The following is a 15,791-nucleotide window of genomic DNA, read 5'->3' as shown; positions in this document are numbered from 1 at the left end:
TCCAATCATCTCTCTGTCCCATCATTCGAACATGTCTGTAGATTTTTGCATATTCGATCGATCATAGTCCTTCTGAGATCGATCTTGGAGAAATCGATCTCTGTTCTTTGATTTACTATTTTGACTTTGACTTTGACGTTTGTTTCGAATTAAAAAAAAAAAAAAAAAAAAAAAAAAAAAAAAAAAAAAACCCGAAGAAGAAGAAATTGTCAAAAATACAAAAATATTTCCGTTTATTTTATTTTATTTTTATTTTGTTTTTGAAAAACTTAAAAATTTTCAATTTTCCATTTTTAATTTTCTGTTTATTTTTATTTTTATTTTTATTTTTATTTTATTCATTTTCCAAACAAAATCGAAAAACATTTTTGATTTTTAATTTTTAATTTCTAAATTCTATATTTTTGATTTTTAAATTTTAATTTTCCAAAATTTAAAAAAGTTTTAATTTTTAAATATTTTTAATTCAGAAAAATCCAAAAGTTTCAAAAATAATTTTGTCATTTAAGAGGAGAGATCGATTCCAGTTCGATCGATATGGGGATTCAGTTGTGATCGATCGAACTAAAAAGGGAATGTTTTTAAAAATCGAACCAAGTGGTGCGACCGAGCGTGTGCACAAAATAATGCACAATACTTTAGGTTTAGAAATAATGTCAAGTGGGTACCATATTTTAAAATTTATAAAACCACTAAACACTTATACTATGGAGCATGAAGTGAGCAGGGATCGTCCCAAGAGATCTAAACAATTATAGGTTTTCCAGAATTGAATTCTACTTTAGTGCTTATGTGATTGAAAAAAAGGTTTGGTTTTGTGATTAGACTAATTTTAAACTAAATGATGTAAATAAAGAGTAGAGTTTAAAAGATTGGAAAGAGACTTAGGGTGTAGGATTCACCACTAAGCACATTCCCTAACTCACTCACTTTCAACTAATTGGGGATATAATAATATGTAATCTAAATGTGGCTAACAACTGCAATGAAAAGTGTAAACCATCAATTTCAAGAATGAATCAACTACTTAACGACAATTAAACTAAGTGTAGTGCAATTCACCAATTCAAAGTATGATTTATCAATTCAAGTTGCAATTTTAACACACATTAATTTAGAGGATAATGCAATTGTGATAATAAGCATGGATTTCAAACACAGGCATGGATGGTTTACTTACCTCGGAATTAAATTGCAATTTAACTAATTAACCTTAAATTAAACTAACAAAACATGAAATTAACTAATTAAACAAGAAATTAACCTAATTGTGTAGAGCAATCCATCTAGTATAAGCAATATCCATCGAATTGATTCACAACTACACTAAATATCACCAGGTATAGACATCACAAGAATCAATTTACAAAGAATTCAAGTGTAAAGCTTGTTTATCCATCAACCACACACAAGACAACACATGATTAACGCAAATAAACATTTGGAAGAATTGATTTATATATTTCAAGCCTATACAATAATTACATACTAAATCCCCAAAAAGTATGAAAAGAGAGAGAATAGGTTACATGCTTAGGGTTTATCCAGCCCTAAGTAGAAGAATCAGCCACTCATGATTGACGAATTCGAAGACGGAACAATCTCCATCATCTGCTTCATCATCTCTGAGCTTCCTTTTTCAAACCCTAGCTCGTTATTCCTTTCTCCTCTTTTGCGTTTTCCAGAGAGAATAAAATATCACGATACAGAAAACTAATAATATCCAATTAATAAATTAAAAACTCACTTAAATAAAATAATAATTAACCCTAAACTAATGGCTCACTGGGCCTTAAGTAACAAACCCTATTAAAGCCCATAAGTTACAAAAATAAGCCCAAAATAAGAAAATCCCGTAATACTGCCAGGTACTAGGGGGTTGATCCCACAGCCTTGGGGATTGATCCCCCAAAGGCATTTTTAGTTCTATGAATAGTGGGGGATCGATCCCCCAGAGTTGGAAATTTCCTTTAAGCCTTATTTAGCTCCATTATGGCCCGGGCTAATTGGTTTGCTTCTTCATCTTTGAAATCATCATCAAAGGCCCGAGATTGACCGCTTTTGAAGAATAAACATACAATACGAGCAATGCGCTGCGACTTCTTTTTGCCATTTTCTGAACTTTTTTTGAATGTCTTTACTTGACTCCAAAAAAGCTTTAGTGAACCAAAATTAGTCCGTTTAAACATTATTGACCTGAAATTGACAAAAACATAAATTAAAACTAAAACATGAAAATAAGATAGGTGCAATGACAAAAATAACCTAGTTTAGGTGCTGAAATGTGCAACATTAAAGCACTGATCACGCCCCCAAACTTAGATATTGCTAGTCCCTAGCAATGAACTACAATATATGAGAATGAAACAAACATATATACAACTATGAACTAATAAAGCAAATAAAGATAACACCACTTTCGTAGGAATCACGGTTGCATTTAGCATATGCAACAAGCCTTTTAAACCCCTAGGTTACCCCTAGTGGACGAGTGAAGTCTCGTGAGGGTTTCCAGAAATGGTACCCACAAATATCAACAACTCTTTCTTACTTGAGAAACAATGACACATATCAAACAAGTGTTGAAAGTAGACTACTTCAAGTATGCAAATTTCTGCCCTTTCTAAGCTATTCTCAACATTTTAACATCATGTAAGCAAAAATGGTCCTCCACACATCAAACAATTAATCATGCAAATTGAATCAATTATATCATCCTTTTTTAGTGCACCGGCATCAAAATGTGTTGTTATTCTAGCAAATCAAAGTAATGGCATAGCCTTACCCTCAAACTAGTATACAAATATAGTACCAGACATCAAGACATTGAATGAACCTTGTTATTCAATCAAACATTTTTTTTTTTAATTGATTTCATTTTATTATTATTATTATTATTATTTTAATGTATGACCATGTGCAATGTCCAAGTTCCTTAAGCTCTCTAATCACCCCATGTAACAAGCGTTGAGCCAACGACTCCCAAACCAGATGGTCTTAGGACGTTAAGTGTAAAGACACTCCTAAGGGCGTAATGACTCGGAATGGCTAGGTTACGAACTCAAACTAATCATACATCTTACATTCTTTCCTTGTCTTCCTTTTTAATCAGTTGATATGTTGAAAGAATGCAGTTTGGCCGGTTCCGTCGCACTACGGTCAAGTTTGGAGAGTGTTCATTAAGGCGAGGGCCAAGTTTTATATTTATAAAAGCCACTACTACCTTTCACTATAAATATAGCTAGGGTGAGTTGGGATCGTCCCAAGGGATTGTGTGATTGTGCTAGGTCGAATTGTGTTGTGGAATTGCAACTAGGGTTAGTAGGTCGAATGATCAAACAAATGGTTGGTTGGTTGGTTGATTACACTAGAGAGCAATTATATTAAATTAAGTATGAATGCAATAAAAAGTAAGTAAAAGAGATAGGGAGAGGTCTTGGGGCTTAGAGGTCACCACCAAGCAATGCATTTCTATACCATTCACAAGTGACTAATGAGGGTAAGGTGTGTTGCAACATTTGTGTGTGTGTGATTGGTTGATTCAACAAGCAAGGATGACCAATTGAGCATGTATTGTCTAAACATCATGTGAAAGGTACAATATATCTAATCAATGAAGCATATATTGTCTAAACAACATATGAAAGGCACAATAGATCAAAACAAGTCATTAATCCTTTCATTAAACTCACAATCCAAATACACCACAAGGTTAGAGATATATGATATTTTCATTCAAAAGCATGGAATATCAAACAACAAGCATGGATTGTCCTCCCATTTATCATCTACACTACAACTACACCACTAGCATGAAATTAAACTAAGGAGAGGCACAATCCATCAAGAAATAAGTATGAACCATCAATTAAACTACAATAGCATTCCATTAAGCACTATGTCTTGACAATCTCTAAATCTATAGTATCAATACACATAAACATGCATCAATAACACAAGATATAGAGACAAACACATAAACATCTACCCTAGCATACATAGACATATGAGTAAATGTGAAATGAACAATTGGAAACATTAAACCATACAAATCATTAAATAAACAAGATTTATATAAATCAAAGTGTCAAAACAAGTATTACAACACTAATCCCTCAATAATACACAAGATTAAGGTAAAGAAAGCATGTTTGGGGCTAACTCTAGCACCAAGAGGATGTCTAGCCACTCATGGTGATGCTCCTCCAACCCTCAAGGACAAGCTCCATGGATGAAATCTGCTCCTTGGAAGATGAAAGGCCTCCAATGGTGTCTCTAGCCTTCTCCTCCTTTCCTTCTATACTAAGACTTGCCTCCCTTAGAATTCTATCTCTAATGTCTCTTTTTCTCAAAAAGTGCATCATATTCCTTTTATAGGTAGGTCAAGTGACACACAAAATGAGTCGGGGTCGTGCACCTAATATTCTCTAATGATTGGAGAGAGGACAACTTTAGCGAGCTGGGATTTTAACTTTTTCGCACTGGAGGAAGTTCGATCGATCGAACCTTGTACTTGGATTGATCGAACTTGGCTGAGATCTATCGAACTAAGGCTGGATCGATCCAACTGGGTTACGCTTTTTGGATAAGGACAAGTCTGAGATATTTTGGAGATATTTTTAGGAAAAGAACAAAAGTGGTAGGTGGGTGGACAGCTGTGGATAAAATCAATCATTTGAATAAGGATAAAAGTATTCGATCGATCGAAGTATAGTGTTGGATCGATCGAACTTTGGGCTTTCTATTTTGAGTCAAGGTTTGGATCTATCTTGAAATGCTGAGATCGATCTATGTTGAATCGATCGAACCTTCATCTCTGATCGATCGAGAATCTTAAATGGCCACATTTCTTCCTTTTGCTTCTTTCTTTCTCCACTTTGCTCATTTCTTTGTTCAATCCCAGAATTGCTCCTTTTTAAGCTCTTATTTGGCTGAGTTAGCTTATTTTCGGGATAAGTGCCTGAAAATAGAATTAACACGAAATTAATTTAAAATGGTAAAGTAAGATAGATAAAGGTTCTGGAATACCTAAACTTAACGGATTTAAATACGCACTTTTCAATGCTCATCACAATTTTTTTTTTTTTTTTTTTTTTTCACCTTTGGTGAGTGTTTCTATTTCTTTTCTTTGCAAGGTCATTTTATCAAGAATGATAGCTTTCAAAGCATACTAACTCAATTGGGATAAACCAAGACAATAATCAACTAAACATGTACCCCACAAATTAAATGCTAGTGTGCGCAAGTGCAAGTGTAGAATTCTAGAATCAACTCTCAAAGCATTTTCAACCAACAAGATGATGTGTACCACAAGAGCAAACATGATATCAAAAACTAAAAATTTACCCCTAAATGGCATCCTAGAGCATACAAGAAGTATTAGACTCTAACAACTTATTTTCAAAGGCACTATACTTCAAAAGTTCGAAATCATTGCCAAACACATCTCAAATCTCATCATGCATTTAAATCTCAACTTAAAACAGAGTGAATCATGATGACCTTACCCCCAAACTTAAACTGTATATTGTTCTCAATATGCAATAAGAACAATAAAAAATGATGAAAAGAGTATACCGTGATGGCAAAGACTATAAAGTCCGGCAATGATCCAGTAGGAAAGATGGCTCCCCTAAACTTGGATGCAAAAACCTAGTTGTAAAACCATATTTGCAAACTCACATCAAATATCACATAGGATAAGCAATGCATACAGTCCAATAATATGACACGATGCAAAGAGATATGAGATGAAACCCTGTATAAAAAATTAAAACATGCATAACCAAGCATAAGGGCATACCGATAACATATATTTTATATTTTTTTATTTTATTATATATATATATATATATATATATATATTATTATTATTTATTTTTTTGTTTAATTTATTATTATTATTTTTTTTTCTGTTATGCTTTTTATTTATTTATTTAATTAATTTTTTTTTTTTATGATTTAATGTATTATTTAATTTTACAAGCAAAAGAGAATGGCGACGCCCAAATCGGCGGAGATTGTGGCCGGAGAAGCACCAGCCAAAAGCCGCCGGCGAGACGCAGCCGAAATTTGCCGGAGAACAGCGAAATCACTGGAGAGACCCAGCCGAGATCAAAGAAGAATGACCCAGCCGGCACAGCGAATCACAACTCGCCAGAAGGAAACGGCGATTCACAACTCGCCGGAAGAAAACGCAACCTAGAGACTCGCCGAAAGAAAACGCAACCCAGAGACCGTCGGTGCAGCGAATCACGGTCGGAGAAATATTACCCGCGACGCCGTTGGAAGAACCAGCCATGATCTACGGAGAGAATCCAGGGCTGAATCGCTGGACAGCGACCCACAAAATCGCCGGAGAAGAACCGCGAACCAGCCGGATCGGAGAAGAACCCAGCCGCGCCGCAAAGATCCAGCCTTTTTCGCCGGAGAAAAGTAGCGACCCAGATGCGACGCCAGAATATAACCCAGGAAACGGCGCTTGAAAAGGAACAGCCGCGATCAGAGAAGCACGGCTGGTGACCGGAAGATGCGCTTGAAATTTCAGAGACGACGGCCTGAGGTTGGGGTTGGTTTGATTCGGTGTTGAGATATGAGATGTGAGGGTTGATGAGTAAGAGTGAGGCAGCTAGGCGATGGAGAGAAGTGAGGGCTAAAAAGGGATGCTCGATCCCTCAAGTAAGGGATCGATAATTTTAGACAAAAAATTTCTTTTTCACTATGTAACGAGAAAGTCTAACCACAGGTAAAGGTAAAATGGGATCAATCCATATTGATAGGGGATCGATCCACTTGGGCATTTTTTTGGGTTACCCTTTGCCAAAGAATGGGATTGATCTCTCAATTGTTTTGGGATTGATCCTTTGCTTCTTCTTCTTCTTTTCTTTTTTTTTTTTTTTTTTTTTTTTAAGCAAAACTAAAAATAATATATACACTAAAATAAAATAAATATAAAATAATAATAATAAAATTAAAATAAAAATCACAAAACAACCTATACGACCTAGTACTATTTTTTATTATTATTTTTTAAAATTTTTTTTATGTTTTTGAATAAAGAAAAACTAAAATAATATATATAATAATAATAATAATAATAATAATAATAATAATAATAAAAATAATAATAAAAATGGAAATAAAATAAAACACCAACCTACACTATCCATTACAATTTTTTTTATTTTTTAACTTTATTTATTTATTTATTTTTTCTTTTTGAATTTAAAAATTCATAAATGTACAAAAGGGAAAAGAAAAATAAAATAAAATAAATATAATAAAATAAATTGTAGATTAACGTGCAACAAAGGAGAAACTCGATACAACTAGTGTTTAACGTCATTAGAAAGACGTGAGATGCTCTCAATTTTCAAAGTAAATGGGATCTACCAAGAGGGCGGATTCCACATTTTTTCGAAGAGCTTGTCCATCAATGTATGGTTTAAGCCTTTGACCATTAACTTTGAAGGTCCCTTTATCTTTTAGATTTTTAAGTTCAACCGTCCCATGAGGTGAGACGGAGATGATTTGATAAGGGCCTTCCCATTTGGTTCGAAGCTTTCCAGGGAAGAATTTGAGCCTAGAGTTGAATAACCAAGCCTTTTGACCAGTCTCAAAGGACTTTTTCACAATATGTTTATCATGAAATGCTTTTAACCTTGCCTTGTAAATTTTTGAACTACCATAGGTATCATTTCTCAATTCCTCGAACTCATTGAGTTGGAGCAAACGGTTCTGTCCAGCCTTATCAAGATCAAAGTTGAGCCTTTTTATTGCCCAAAATGCTTTGTATTCTTGCTCAACCGGAAGGTGACAAGGTTTCCCATAGACAAGTCTATATGGAGACATGCCTGTTGGAGTCTTGTAAGCTGTCCGATAAGCCCACAAAGTATCATTCAATTTCCTTGACCAATCTTTTCGGGTCGGATTGACAGTTTTCTCAAGAATATGCTTGGTTTCCCTATTTAATACCTCGACTTGCCCACTTGTTTGGGGATGGTAGGGATTAGCTACTTTATGTGAGACAAAGTATTTCAAGAAAAGTTGCTTCAAGAATTGATTACCGAAATGTTTTCCTCCATCACTTATCATAGCCCTTGGCATACCAAAACGAGCAAAGATATTTGATTTAACGAATGCAATTTCCACGGAGTGGTCATTTGTTTTGGTAGCACAAGTCTCAACCCACTTTGAAACATAATCAATGGCAACGAGGATGTATTGAAAGCCATAAGACATTGGGAATGGTCCCATAAAGTCTATGCCCTATACATCAAAGATTTCAACAACGAAGACTGAAGTTAAGGGCATCATGTCTCTCTTTGACACTGATCCTAACTTTTGGCACCAAACACACACCTTGCAAAAGTTATAGGCATCTCGGTGGATAGTGGGCTAGAAGAGCCCACTTTGAAGAACCTTCAAAGCGGTCTTTTTTCCACTGAAATGCTCACCATAAGCAAGTGTGTGACAAAACACAAGGACGCTCGGAACTTCACTTTCCGACACACATCTCCTTATGATTTGATCCGTGCAATAACGAAACAGAATGGGATCTTCCCAATAGTATTTCCGGATGTTAGCAAAGAATCGGTCCTTTTCTTGTTTTGACCAAGTAATCGGAAGTTTGCCGGTTACAAGATAATTAACAATGTCGGCGAACCAAGGCAACGTCCCATTTGAGATTTAAAAGAGTTGTTCATCTGGAAATGATTCATGAATTTCAAGATTTGGAGAAGATTCAACCATTAATCTAGACAGATGATCAACAATGACATTGTCGGAGCCCTTTTTATCCTTGATTTCAAAGTTAAATTCTTGAAGAAGTAGGATCCATCTTATCAAGGGAGGTTTGGTTTCCTTTTTCATTAAAAGATGCCTAAGAGCAGCATGATCGGAAAACACAATTACCTTAGATTCTAAGAGATATGACTAAAATTTATCAAGGGCATATACTACTGCAAGTAATTCTTTCTCGGTGGTAGAATAGTTCAATTGGGCACTTGAGAAAGTCTTACTCGCATAGTATATAGCATATGGTAGTTTACCTACCCTTTGCCCCAAAACAGCACCCATTGCGAAGTCGGAAGCATCACACATAATCTCAAATGGTAGGGACCAATTTGGAGGTTGCATGATGGGAGCGGATGATAGAAGAGTGCGAAGTTGATGAAAAGCATTTAGATATGCTTCATCAAAGACAAATGGAGTCTCCTTGGCAAGAAGGTTGCACAAGGGTCTAGCAATTTTGCTAAAGTCTTTGATGAACCGGCGATAAAAACTAGCATGTCTTAGAAAGGAGCGGATTTCTCTCACCGTAATAGGTGGAGACAATTCAGAAATCAGCTCAACTTTCGCTCTATCTACATCTATTCCTCTTTTAGAGATGACATATCCAAGCACAATTCCTTCCTGAACCATAAAATGGCTCTTTTCCTAACTTAACACAAGATTAGTCTCACGACATCTTTGAAGCATTTTTTTGAGATTTTGGAGACATGAATCAAATGAGGACCCAAAAACCGAGAAGTCATCCATGAAGACTTCTAAATACTTCTCCACCATGTCTGAAAAAATTGACATCATACACCTTTGGAAAGTGCCAGAGCATTGCACAATCCAAAAGGCATCCGTCGATAAACAAATGTACTGAATGAACATGTGAAGGTGGTCTTTTTTTGATCCAATGGATCTAGGGCCACTTGATTGTACCCCGAGTAACCATCTAGGAAGCAATAGTATTGTTGCCCGGCCAATCTTTCCAAAATTTAGTCAATGAAAGGCAATGGAAAATGGTCCTTCCTAGTGGCAGAATTCAGCTTTCGGTAATCTATGCAAACACGACTTTTTGGGAACCACTTGAGTTGGACTAACGCACTTGGAATCAGAGATAGGATATATGATTCCCGCATCTAGAAGTTTCACAACCTCCTTCATGACAACTTCCTTCATATTTAGGTTCAATCTCTTTTGAGCATCCCTAAATGGCCTTTCATCCTCTTCTATGTGTATGCGATGTGTACAAATAGAAGGGTCAATGCCTTTTAAGTCAGCCACACTCTATCCAATGGCTTCTTTGTTAGCGTTAAGCACTTCCAAAAGATCATTCTCTCGGTCATTTTCAAGATTTGAAGCAATGATGACCGGAAGAGTCTCTTTTGGGCCTAAGAAGACATATTTGAGATTGGATAGAAGAGGCTTAAGCTCAAGAGTAGGAGGAGAGATGAGAGAAGGAACTGGTGGAGTACTAGAGAGTGAAAGAAGAGGTTCTTTCTTGCTTTTCCAAGGTGGGTAATCCAAAATGGCCACAGAGTCCATCAAAGCATTCACCTCACTTGTGGATCCTTCTGTGTCAAAACCACAACTTTCAAACATTTCACAAAGGCATGCCTCAAGAGGGTCCTTAGAGAAAATAGAGGGAAGAGTCTCCTCTAGGGTTTCACCTAAGACATCTACTAGGAAACACTCGTCTTCATCTGTGAGATGTTGACTTGCATTAAATACATTAAGCTTAACCATCATGTTGCCAAAAGAGATGTCCATAATGCCGGATCTGCAATTAATGGTGGCATTGGCGGTGGCAAAGAATGGTCTTCCTAGGATGACTGGAATGTGATTGGTAAGATTAGGGACTGGCTGAGTATCAAGCACCACAAAATCAACCGAAAAATAAAATTTATCAACCTTAATCAGAATGTCCTCAACAATTCCCCTCAGTTTCTTAATTGATCTATCGGCTAGTTGGATCACTACCGATGTTGGCTTCAAGTCCCCTAATCTTAACTGTGATCGGTTGATCAACTATACATCAACCTTCGCAATAGCACGAATCATTGTAAAATAGGGCTATTGGTCGGGTAAGTCGAACCACTGGGACTGCGCTAGTCTTACGGTAACCTTAGTGTCTAGAATCTTTCTAGAATGATGAAGGGTTTATAAAGGTTTTGTTGTTTGTCACTTAAGCTAAGAATATTGAAATTGCATAAATTAGAAACTTGCAAGAATTAAAAAGAGATGAAATACAAGTAGAGAAAAACTAGGGAAATGAATCCGCTCCAACCCTATACACATTCTAGATTGAGATTAAATTGGGAAAATCAACATAAATGATGGTCATGACACATAACAACCCTTGGTTGCTATACTATCCTCAAGAGGTTCATTAAATCAAAAACAAGAATAATCCATCAAAGATTCACATGCTTGAACTACCTAAACTAGGGTGTGTTCTTCAACATGCTCCCTAAGCCAAAGATTATCAAGCCCTTAATTAAATGATGAGAGCACACAAAGTTAAGAATCAAGTATAAACCATCAAAGGGCATCCTAAGCAATGATTTATCAAAGTTCTCAAACTCCATGCCATTAAAACCATTCCATGATCTAACTTCCATTGTTACTATAGAAACGCAAGCAATATGATTAGGAAGAGAAACCATCTAAGACAAGATGAATAGCTCAAAATAATCATGTATAGACATTAGAATTCATTACAACACATATGATGCTCTAGATCATAAAATCACCAACAATAATACATTGAAATCCCAAAAGTAAAATCTACACTAGAACATGCTTACAAGGGAGGGGCTTCATCACCTCCCTAGAGAAGATTTAGTTACCCATAGGAGCAATGGAAGAAGGAAGAAGCTTGAAGACCTTCTCTATTTTCGTGCTCCCTTCTTCAAGCTTGAAGAACTCTATCTCCTTGCTCTCTTCTCTCCCCAAAATCTGATCCAAACTAGCCTAGGAGATGTGTGGCTCTTATCCCTCTTATCTACCACCAAACTAGGCTCTCTCTCTTCCCCCTAGGAACATCTCCAACCACCTCATAAAGAAGGAAATCAGAAAAATGAAGGAACCAAGAAACAAGTGGCTGAAATAGTGATTTTTTGGAGACAAACTGCCCTAAATTCGAGTGCTCGAATTTGGGCCTCGAGCACTCGAAAATTGGGCAGAATGCCTATTCTCCATTTGCTCCGCCCGGACCTATTTTGATGAAATGGCCATAACTTTGCGCTCCAAACTACGAATGACAAACTGTTTGAAGATTTGGAGAGCTAATTCAGAGCTTTAAATACTTCATGTTTTGGTGGAGATCCAATTCTCAAGGATGGTTGGTCGAAAATGAAGATCAAGGAAGAATTTCATTGCTGCTAGGCAGTTCTGCGCACCTCTGGTAACAAGGCCATAACTCTCTGCTCCGAGCTCCAAATGACAAACTGTTTGAAGATTTAGAAAGCTAATTAAGAGCTCTAAATCTTCCATGTTATGATGGAAGTCCAGTTCTTGAGTTTTCTAGGTCGAAAATGGCGACAAAAGTCAGGTTCCACTGCTGCCAAGCTTCAGCATTGTGCCTTTGCATTCAAAATTTCAACAAAACATCATTCTTGCTTCTTTTAAGCCAATGAACCTAAAAATAAACAAAAATGCACAAATGAAGGTAATCTACATAATAAAATCAAAAAAATGGACTTAACTAATGCAATTTAGGGCGCTTGAATATGCAATATTCGGCGCTTATCAAACTGCAAGTAAACGGAGTATGGAATGAGATTGATACTTGCACCTAAATCAAGGAGAGCTCTACGAATCTCTTGGTTTCCAATAACACAAGAAATGGTTGGAGCACCCGGATCCTTGAACTTAGGATGAGTGTTAGATAGAATGATGGAACTCACTTGTTCTTTTAAAAGCACTTTCTTAAGGTCCCTTCCCTTGCTCTTCCTCTTTTGAGTGCACAAGTCCTTCAAGAACTTTGCATATGGTGGAATTTGCCTAATTGCATCTAGAAGAGGAAGATTGATTTTTACTTGTTTGAACACTTCCATCATATCATGAATTTTTCCTTCTTGTCTCCTAAATGATGAAGGCTCTCTCAAAGCTTGAGGAAATGGAGCTTTTGGCTCATAAGGCTTCTCTAATTGGGGATATAATGATGAAGATGAAGGAATTTCCTTTTTGGAACCACTAGCATCCAAAGAAATAAGAATATGATTTGGAATGGGACGGATGCTACCACTTGGTTGCTTCAGTTCACTGTCCTCCTTAGGTACCTCTACCTTATTATCCACTTTCCTACCACTCCTCAAGGTAGTAATTGCTTGAACTTGCTCATTTCTGAAAAATTCCGATGAAGGACTTGCTTGCGCCATAAATTGCCCCTTAGGATTGGTCTCAGTTTGACTAGGCAACTTACCTTTCTCTCTCACATTTAAAGAATTAGCTAATTGCCCGATTTGAGCTTCAAGCTTTGCAATTGATTGAGAGTAAGAATGAAACAATTGATTATCTTTTCGAAAATCACCTAAGGCTTGCAAGACCTTGTCCTCAAAAGCAGAACTCTTAGGAAGCGCTTGATTTGGATTAGAGTAAGATTGAGAATTTGATGCTTGAGGATGATAATAGGATTGAGAATTTGATGCTTGAGGATGAGAGTATTGATTCACATTCTGAGGATAGAATGAAAGACGGTAACCTTGAGAATTCTGATTTTGATTTTGGAGATGTGGGGGAACATACTTTGCTTGGTAACCTTGAGTTTGAGGAGGGTTTGCACCGTCTCCTTGATTTCTCCATGCAAAGTTAGGATGATTTTTCCACCCCGGATTGTAAGTATTAGAATAAGGGTTGTTCCCTTGATGAATGAAAGCGGCATTTGCTTGTTCTTGAGACTCACTTGGTATGATTTGTCCAAGAGGATAATTTGAAGTATGGTGAGTGTAACTAGAACAAGTTATGCACATTTCATTAGAATGATGAGGATAAGATTGAATTGTCGGTCCTTGATTCAAAAGGAATGTATCAAACCTTTGAATAAGATTTTTGACCTCAGCGGATGGAAGAGTCTATTTGATTTAGAGCTTTCTTTCCTCCTATATTTGCTAGGTGACCACCCCTAGAAGATGAAGATCTATGCATTGAGTTTTCACTCATTTTTTCGAAAAGAAGCCAAATTTCATCTTCATTTCTTTCTATGTTGCTTCCGCCACAAGAAGCATCAACAATGCCCTTATTGGCATCGGATAAACTTGAAAAGAAACATTGAACTAATTGCCACTTAGGAATGTCATGATGTGGACACTTCCGTAGCAAGTCATTCAAACGTTCCCATGCTTCATGAAGGGGTTCTCCTTCTTGTTGTTTAAATTCATGAATTGAAGTTATCATGGCATCGGTTCAACTTGCGGGATAATACTTCTTTAGGAACTCTTGTTGCAATTGTGCCCAAGAGGTGATTGTATTTGACCGCAAGTTATTGAACCAATATTTTGCTTTATCCCGAAGAGTGAAAGGGAAAAACTTCATTTTTAGGACTTCTTCCGGAACATCCGTGATTTTTACGGTGGAACAAACTTCCAAGAACTCATCTAAATGTTTATAAGGCTCTTCATTGCTCAACCCATAGAAAAGGGGGCACATGTTAATGGTGGAAGCCTTAATCTCATAATGATGAGCACAAAAATTTGGCAATTGAATGCAAGTGGGTGCATTATATTGATTTGGAGTATAACGATCCCTAAGGACCATTAGAGGATTGAGAGGATTGAGTGGAGGATATGGCATTTGACCTTATTGATGATATGCCATTTGACCTTGTTGAGGGTATGCCATTTGAACATATTGTTGTTGTTGCTCACTAATTGGGGGAACAACATTTGGCCTTGGCATCCCTAGATTAGGTTGTTACACCACAGGATTGATTGGTCGTGGCATTACTAAGGGTGGATGCACACCTTGAGGATCCATAATATGAACTTATGGTGGGTTGTGCACACCGTTATGATCCACATGACCAAGATCTACAATGGGATTTTCAATTGGATCTATTGGGTCTTCCATTAAAGGTGATGAAAAATCAAATTTTGGAAAATTAGAATGACTATCCCTAGTACTACTGTAACGACCCGGGTTTTGATTTAACTCGGTACTACAGTGATGAACCGAAGATTGACCCGATAGCGGATCCAGATGTGGAAGTAAGAAACAAGTCAACGGTCTCCTAAGGCACAACACACCTCTAAGAGACTTTGATGAACTTCCATGAGGTCGTGGAACTCAATGAGAATTGACGCGGAAGCAAAAGATCAGAAATATGACGAATAAGCCCCCAGGGGCAAAATGGTCATTTATGAAAATATATAAAATCGGGTGCTACCGAGCACACCAATGGGAAGATAGCAAAAAATTAATCAAGTTAGACTCAAGAATCACTTGATTCGGAGTCCGGATGGAAGAGAAAAGTCAAAACAAAGTTTTGACGTCGCCGTGGCTGTGAATAGTAACCTGGGCAAAATGCTGAAGTTCGTGTGCCATTTTGAGATACTAAAAGATGTTTTCTAGAAAAACACGAAGAAGAAACCCCCCTCAAAATAATTTTTCCAAGTTGATCATGTCAAAAGAAAATTTTATTTTTGACGTGAAATCCCCAAAATGCCCCTGCAATAGACTTGTTCAAATAGTGCAAATGCGCACAGGAAAACAGATTTTGGCGCGGAGTTTTCGGGTCCGAGATGACATTTTCTGGAAAAATTTTATGAAGAAACCCCCCCCCTAAAATCACGTTTTCTATGTAACCATGTCAAGAATGGAATTTATTTTCCAAAGGAAATTCCCGAAATGCCCCTAGATCAGAACTGAACAAGAGGGTTAAAAGTTGCTACAGTGACTATCTACAACTAAGAGCAAAAACGGGCTAGAAGATGAATTTTTTTGGAAAAACACAAATAAGAAACCCCCCTCAAAATTGAGTTTTCTATGTGACTTAATAGGGAAAATGAAAATAACTC

The 15,791-nt window shown here is 36.7% G+C and overlaps 1 protein-coding gene and 1 pseudogene across 1 annotated transcript in view; both read left to right on the top strand.

Moving 5' to 3' along the window:
* The window catches only part of LOC132294463 (peroxidase 3-like), a 71,109-nt gene that overhangs the window by 20,790 nt on the left and 34,528 nt on the right, over window positions 1-15,791 (top strand). The window lies entirely within an intron of this gene.
* Window positions 14,069-14,167, top strand: LOC132282629 (small nucleolar RNA R71; annotated as a pseudogene).

The sequence above is a fragment of the Cornus florida genome, unplaced genomic scaffold (assembly GCF_030987335.1).
Source record: "Cornus florida cultivar Cherokee Brave unplaced genomic scaffold, ASM3098733v1 CherokeeBrave_3.0.0_Hap2_Chr01, whole genome shotgun sequence".
Lineage (NCBI taxonomy): Eukaryota > Viridiplantae > Streptophyta > Magnoliopsida > Cornales > Cornaceae > Cornus > Cornus florida.
This window is presented reverse-complemented; position numbering and strand designations above follow the sequence as displayed.